General features: G+C 38.8%; 1 protein-coding gene across 5 annotated transcripts in view; it reads left to right on the top strand.

Annotated features, from left to right (window-relative positions):
- The first annotated feature begins 1,716 nt into the window (after positions 1 to 1,716).
- The window catches only part of rfx2 (regulatory factor X, 2 (influences HLA class II expression)), a 30,379-nt gene continuing 24,055 nt past the window's right edge, over positions 1,717 to 8,040 (top strand). For 3 of the 5 annotated variants that reach the window (XM_086048220.1, XM_086048219.1, XM_086048217.1), the window contains exon 1: positions 1,717 to 1,915. The gene's annotated coding sequence lies outside the window, so the exon portion shown is untranslated. Of the gene's footprint in view, positions 1,916 to 2,150; positions 2,457 to 8,040 lie in introns of those variants that run through there. The other 2 variants (XM_086048218.1, XM_086048221.1) reach the window with 2 other exon arrangements.

The following is an 8,040-nucleotide window of genomic DNA, read 5'->3' as shown; positions in this document are numbered from 1 at the left end:
TATCTGACGATTTGCCCACAAGCCTTGACGAATACGTTTACCATCGAATACAGGCGTGTCTTCTTTAACTAGAAGTCCGTCAAATGCTTTGATCTTCACGACGTCATTGTCTTTGAAACATGGGGGCAAATATTCAAAACTAAAACTAAATTATTTCGAAAAAAAAAAATAATTACAGTAAACCAATAAATAAATAAATGTAAGGTTTCCTTACAGCCTGTCATCTGTTGATATATATATATTCATTTAATTTCATTTTAAAAATGTTAACCGTTAAATTAAATGTCACTGAGATAAAATAATACGCTTTGGCTAAAATTGTGGTGTGAGGTAAGTAAGCGTTATGTTACACAGGTATAGTCAAGTATACTGTAATCTTGTCGAAGTTAAATACACACGCATCCACACACGTACATGTCTAATAATTTATTTATAATTGATATGCCCTCACCACTCTTTATTAGAAGAAGACGAAAAAAACAAGAAACCTAAAAGCATGAAGCAGTTTTTTTTACGAATAAGTATGACTTCAGTTGATTTGCCTCTGTTCTGAAGTTGAGCATAACTCAAGTGCATGTAAAATTGGGGTTTTGTTTTTAAATCTTCACATAGATGTACTGTACTTTATATGTATTATCAGGTTCCTTGCCAGGAATTTTAGCATTATAGTTTGACTGACTCTTTACACTTTAGTTGTTTTTGTGTTTAAACAGTTGTTAAATGAAAATTGAATATCTTGAAAAATAAAAGGCACGAGTTTTAGTCAAACGCTTTTTATTTTAACTTATTTTCTTTTCCTCTTTCTGTCTTATCAAAAAGTACAGTGACTTCATTAGAATGTGCTAGCTAGAGCCACTTGCTTTCAAAATTACTAGATATCTGCTGCCACTGTGTGCTGAAAATCGGAAGTGCAGGAAGATAAGGCAGGTTCCGCGTACATAAAAGACGGCTCTGTACTTTCGAAAAATGGATACGCTGATATATATATATATATATACACATATATATATATATATATATATATATATATATATATATATATATATATATATATATATATATATATATATATATATATATATATATACTTTGAGGTAAATTAAATTGATACAGCAGCAATATTTACGTTAATACCCTTACTAGTCATAATTGAAAACGTTCAAATGCTTCAATTTTGAAGTTATGAATAGGAAAGTTTATATGCTGTTGTAGTTTAACGTTTGAACTACAAATGTTGAAATAAGGTTTATTCAAACAATTTGCAAATGGGAAACAATATAACAAATTATATGTACAGGGAGTTGTAACCAGGATAGACAGTACATTGATCTATTTTTTTTTTAAAATCTCAACTACATTTGCATTGTATTTTACAAATAATATTTTATAAAGTGAGTTAAAGTCAAGTGGATAAACGTTGGTTTGGATGCATGAAAGGTTTGATTATGAATTTAATCAACTCAAAAGAAAATACATTAATTCATACTGGAAAGCGTTTGTTCTTATTTTCATAGTAACATAATTTCTGTAAACGATTGTACCAGCTTTGACTTGTGGCTCGTCATTGTGCCACATTATGGATGCAACCAATGAGAAGCCGCCTTTCAACATTTGGCTTGTCAAGACCGCCCCCCGGTGGTGAGGGTCAAATTGACAGTTTAATGGTCCGTGGGTGGGATTTGCCACTTTGGCCCGCCCCCAGCACTGAGTGGACTGTGACGTCGACACTCCAGGGTAGCAACAGTTGCCTCGAGACCCCGTTGCGCCATAGTGACTGTAGCCGTGGAGACAGTTTCTTGCCAACGGGCGCAACACTCAGCAACAGCAGCCGCAGCCGCAGCAGCATCTGGAGGTCACCGAACGAGTGTGAGAGAGTGACAAGAAAGACACAGGCACAACTTTTCGCAAAACAAAGGTGACTATATTCTTTAAAAGTGACTTTTATTCAAGAACGGCATGATGACATGGCGGACGTGTGTTATTTTTCCACCACAAGCGAAGTTGAGACGCTGTTTCCGTGTTGCAGTTAGCAGCCGTTCCAGTCGTACGCCTTGAAAGCCCAAATGACTGTCAGCTCACAAAATGTCGATTTCACCTCTGCTGTTTGCGTGTCATGCGTGTCAGTGTTGTTCCAACTTGGGCTGCTTTCAACATCACTTTCCCACTTGTTGCTCTGGTTGCTCTAGTGTGGGTACGCGAAGGCGCTCTCGCTCGCTTTTGTGCGAGACAGCACGAAGGGTCGGGCTAACTTAACCCTCCTCGCTTTTAGCTTGCTGCTAATGTAGATAGCATCGCCGTGTGTGTTTGCCGTTTGGAGTACACGTCGTTTGTTAGCGGCAGCCATGTCTTGTTCGACTAATTTGAAATGTGGAGTGTTGTTATCCGGACTGGCACTCAAGCAGGTGGCAGTGGAGCCGGGCTTGTCTTCGCAAAGTTAAGGCCAACCGGGTGCTCAAGTAGGCAAAAACTTTGTTGTTGCTGTCAGCTCATGTCCATATAACACTTGAACTCAAATTGCTGAGTTCGACGACAGCTCTTATTAACGCTTGCCCCGCGAGTGATCTCCACATCGAATGCTGAATGAAAACAATCACGTTAGCCTGATTTACATTAAATAAGTCCAAGTTGTTGACATGTTTCAGCTAGGTGGCGCTATGGTGTTCCTTTCCACTGCTGGTTCGTTTGTACTTTAAGCGTTATAATGCATTCAAATATAAGGTGAACTCCCGTTTATCGTCATTTTTTTATTGTTATTTACCTCACGGGTATGCTTCAAACGCATTTAAACTGATTAAAGCACACTCAAATCTATAATGAAACACCATTGTTAACATTACTTTGTGCCTGTTCTCACTCTCGCTCACATCATTCTCCAAATATGAGGAAAAGCGAGCTTGCTTCAAGCTGTTTCTCTGCCACAGTGTTTGAGGTTTACTGTAAAATTGACACATGCTGCAACAAAAGATAATTAGAACATGTTCAGTATATTTAAGCACTAAAATGTTGAACCAAAATATTAAATTTCATTTAATGCCTCCTAGATTAATGATAACAAATAATGTGAAATGCCATAGAAGGGCTAGCGGATTTTTAGTGTTGATGTTATGGTAATTTTAAACCTTCAAACAGCTGCTACTTCAACACAAAAGGAGCAGCAACACATACAAACAGAGCATACAACAATACTCATATATTGTCTTAACGGAGCAGCACATAATAAAACTGCAAAACATGGTAGTGTGTTACGCTTGCTCCAAATTACGCTGCATCTCTTTCAGAAGAGCTCAGTGCTGTTGCGGCACATTATGTTACTACACAAAAGAAGTGCAATTGTAAACCCTTAAAAAAAGGATGGTTTGAAAATATTTGAACCATGGTATGGCGGAGGAACACTATTATACATAAATCCTGTAAATGATACACACAGACAAGAACCTAGTGAGCTTTCACCAAAGACATTTTATGTACACATCACATAAAAGCATGTTGTGGCTATGAAGTGAAACTGTACAACATACCATTAGGAATTAGTGTACATTGTGTGCACACATTTGTGGCCCTCATGCACAAATCTACATAAATGTTTAATTATATTAATAATAGTGTAATTGTTTGATAATCATTCTAATAGGGTAACTGTTAATATCTTTTTTCTTTTCCAAACTTTAATATTTAAGAAATCTGTTACTGTTTTAAAAAAAAAAAAATATATATATATATATATATATATATATATATATATATATATATATATATATATATATATATATAATATATAAAGTGGCTGCTTTAGCCACTTTTTCTTTTTTTTTCTTTTTTTTTTTTTTTTTTTACCTACAATCCCCCGGGAGTCTGTTCTGTTTGTCTCCAGGGGGACAGTGATTCTAATGAAGGATCTTTTCAGAGACAGCTGTCAGGTGCTCGGCCATTTGTAATGCTGCTTACCACTGAAGCATCAACAAGAATCTTTGCAGCATGAAAGTGTATCTAATTAAGCCCCGCTCTGCATAATCACTTGAGTCAAACTTTCAGTTGTGTATTCCCACAAACTCAAATGTCAGGACTGATGTACCCAATGACTTTTCGTTATGCCATATGCTTTGTTAAGATGTATTTTATTAATAAGCACAAGTATAACTGCAATCAACCATAGAAAAATAACACAATCTGTGTTGTGCCCCTAGTGGTTTTGATTTCCAAGCAATAAACTCCTCACCCTGTCAGACATGTAATGGCAAGGGGAGATGAAAGTGATTGCATAGCATTGTTGGTATTAATAGTTGTTGTGTTGGAAATGTTATCTGTATTTACAAAGCATCTGATTAGTGTAGTTGATGTTTAACTAATTGCGCTATGCATTGTACTAAGTAGCCATACTCTTACCCATGTTGCAATAACTTCCTCTTGCAGTTATGAGTCCACATTTTCCTTCATTGAACTGAAGTTTCACAAGGTTTGCTGGTGCCATGCGTGACAAATGACATTAATTTGAATTTGAAATTTGGTTTGCTTCACTCTTGTCATCCTTAGAAAGTTTTGGCTGAACTCCAAATTGGCCTTAAAGGCCCTGATAGAGTGAAGCGTTGTGGCGTCTGAATGCGCCGTCTGTTTGGTGTAGTGGCCACCGTCGTAGTGCCGTAACCCGTCCGTAAGCGTTTTGGGGGCGTTCACGCATGTTGAATCGGCGTCGCCAGTCGTGACATTTGGTCACCCTGATTGGCTGTTAGCTAGCAAATCAGCGCGCGGAGCACCAACGGGAAGTGACAAATGCGGAAAAACAGTGAGCACGCCTACGCTGCCTTAATGTAAGTTTTTCCCAATACCGTGTCAATAACGTGATGGTTTACTTTGCGTGGGAGTTCATCGTGAGCGAAGAATATAGCTGAATGCATTGTTTCCGTTTTATAATCCGCCCCCGGCCAACAGCTTTCCGGTTGGAGTTTTCTAACCATGAGAAATGGTGACTACCGCCGCCGATGGTATGGAAGGGTATTACATCTTATGCTTGCGCAGAAGGTACTTTAATGGTCAGTGTCGCTGTCTGTCGTTGCGGTGTATTCCTCCAGCATGACGTGCCGACAGCCGGCCGGACGCCACAGGGTGCAAGCGTCTGTCACTGTTGGTGAACGTCGTTTTGGTGTATGACTTTTGACTTTTGAGGTTGCACTCTTACTCTGTTTGGAAATGTTCATGAACTAAATGACAAGATCTGATGTCAGAAAACCTTGACAGTATTTGATATGTCGAACTCTCCCAAAAAGCTGTCTGCCAAGAAAGTCAATAACCCCAACCCCCAATGTGAGAATGACAATGTTATGTTTACATGGCAACTTGACACACAAATACACCCAAGTCATGGAAAGAAAGAGAGAAGGTAAAGTGTTATTCTTTTCAATGGCAGTGATTTAATCAGGTTATTTTCATCTCGCTGTGCGGTTAAAGTGCATACTTCATGCTTGCAGAGGCAGGCCACAAAGAAAAGGCGCTTCAATGGGATAATTAAATTTAGTGGGATGTAGCCTGTTGTTGATGTATGTATTGGCGCTTGTGTTGAGCATACTGTAAAATATTGCTACTCCTTTAAAGTATTTCTTTTTTCAAACTACTTCACTTTATATTAGACTTTACGCAGGGGTTTTTGGGGTCGATCAGCAATCAGAAGGTTTGAAAAAGCTGATACTCGATTACTGATTTGATCAGACGATGGAGCAATATTTCAATTTAAATAACTTGTATATTTACTCTATAGCCAACCCCCACCAAAGCAAAAATGCATTGGAAAAATAATTTAAACCACAAAAATTATTTTTTAAAAATCAGATAAACATTAAATATAACATAATGTTTACATGGTTACAACATCTCCTTCTCTGACTTGTGTGAGTGAAATAAACTGCATGAACATCGCCCGTCATTCAGGTGGCTGGGGCTTATCCTTAAACTTGCTGTCTTGGTTCAACAGCTGTAAACAAGTTCATACACTTACTTACCAGCTACAACAAGTAAGCCAATGCCTGCTCCATTTTGGCTTGTATTGGAAGCTAGCAAGAATAGCTCAACTCGCGCTCGGCATGACTGCAATATATCTTGTATCCTTATTTAGTAAAAGTTTAGTGCATCTGTTTTTCCGTGTTTGTTCAAACAACACACCTGTCTGCCGGTAGCATCTGTGATATGCTACGTGAATGCTCGTGGCTGGAAGTTCACGTAACTTTCAATGAGTGACGAAAGCTATTTTGACTTAAATAGATGTTAAAATTTGAATAACACATACACTGTAATGAGTTGTTTTTCTTTTTTGATGTAAATAAAATGCTTTATGGACATTTAACCTGTCCAAAAAAAAAATGCTACACGCACGCTATTAATTTGTGATTGGATGGTAGAAGGCGAGGGGGTGGAACTTCCGCATCCCAGTACAAAGCCTTTCCGCTCACAGACAACTGAGACAGGACTAAAAATAGACTCGCTTTTGGGCTCAGCACAGAATGACTCCGGAGTGAACGAGGTTGTGTTTAAAGTCTTATTTCGCGGATCCCATCAATGATGTCATCAATAGATAGCGCAAATTATGACAGTCCATCAGAAGTTTTGCATAAAATGCAAAATATTTACCGTTCGATCCACTCGATCAGATGAGTGAAAAGTCGACTTTATAGCGGGCTCGTGTCCATGATCTGATGCTGAAACATTCTTTTTGTACAGTTCAAATTAAAACCACTCCAATTAACAGGCAATAATGCACCTTCTTTGTACCTATTATACCCCATTTTTGTGAGCACGTGCATGGTGTTCGGACCCGTGTGTATTGTGTTAAAGTGTGGCTCTCAGGAGGACAGCTGCAGTGGTCTCTTGGACAGCGGGTGACCTGTCACAGCTTTTGGTCACATGATCTGTGTGTGTATATTTGCTAATGCTGTATTTAGCTGATCTTGATGAGGCCCGCCGCAACCCCAGGGAGAGAAGTGTTCGCTCCACTCTCCATCTTACAGATATAGAGTCAGTGTCATCAGTGTCATTGCTGCAGTGTGCGCTCGATCGAAATAATACAATGTTGCACTTGGCTCCTGATTTGATGCCTGAACTGTCTGTTTTTACACCCTTTGCTACCTGGGATGAGCTTGGTATGATTTATTTTCCCGTAACTGAAGTGAAGAGCATGTCCTGAAATCACAGAGCAAGAGTTTACATTGCGGGGCTTATTAAGTGGAAATCAATAGTACTGTTTGGACGTATTATTGTGGCAGTTTTACCAAAGGAAAGAGTTTTAATTCATGTGACAGCCCCTTAAGAATCAGAGGAACTAGTTGCGTCTACAGGATTGGAGTGATTTTGCAAATCATTGTGGGCTTCTGTTGCTAGGATACAAAGAAACACATCTTGTCATATGCCAAAGAAACGTTGACACTGATTGGTACATACGCTGTGGCAACAAGTTGAAACTGGTTGTGAAATGAAATGTTTTTTAGTCTATCTCTCCTCTCTGCGTGTGTGGCATCACGGGCATTCTTTACATTCCACCTGTTTGTATCATGGCTACACAACTGCTAATTAAATTTCCTGCCACAAACAGCCGACAAGGCAGTGACATTTGCATTACAATGACCATTCCCTCCCCCTCCTTCTGGCAGGGATAACTGGAGCCCACCCCCCATTCTCTCTTCACTTTTCCTTTCTTCAATGGACTTTCTGCTTTGTTGGAAGATGTTTATTCCGCTTCTAAAACTTGCAACAAAGTTATGCAAAGGTGTCAGTCCGTCGAATCTGAAAAAAAAAAAAAAAAGTTGCATCTGATGAAAAATCCATCCATCCATTATCTGAACCTATTTGATTAAAATGGTAAATGGAGTGCATAATATACTGTATTTTCCGGGCTATAAGCCTAATTGGCATATAAGCCACACCCACTCTATTTTTAGAAAAAAATGGGGGGGGGGGGGGGAAGACGCACGCACACAAGCCGCACCCTTACATAAGCCGCACCTATCTATGTTCAAAACGTTTATATTTACTGCATTTACAGAACGATTATGAACTGTA

This window comes from Filicampus tigris, chromosome 12 (assembly GCF_054856515.1).
Source record: "Filicampus tigris isolate MCC_2025a chromosome 12, RoL_Ftig_1.0, whole genome shotgun sequence".
Classification (NCBI taxonomy): Eukaryota; Metazoa; Chordata; class Actinopteri; order Syngnathiformes; family Syngnathidae; genus Filicampus; species Filicampus tigris.
Note: the sequence above shows the minus strand (reverse complement) of the source record. Positions and strands in the feature narration are given on the sequence as shown.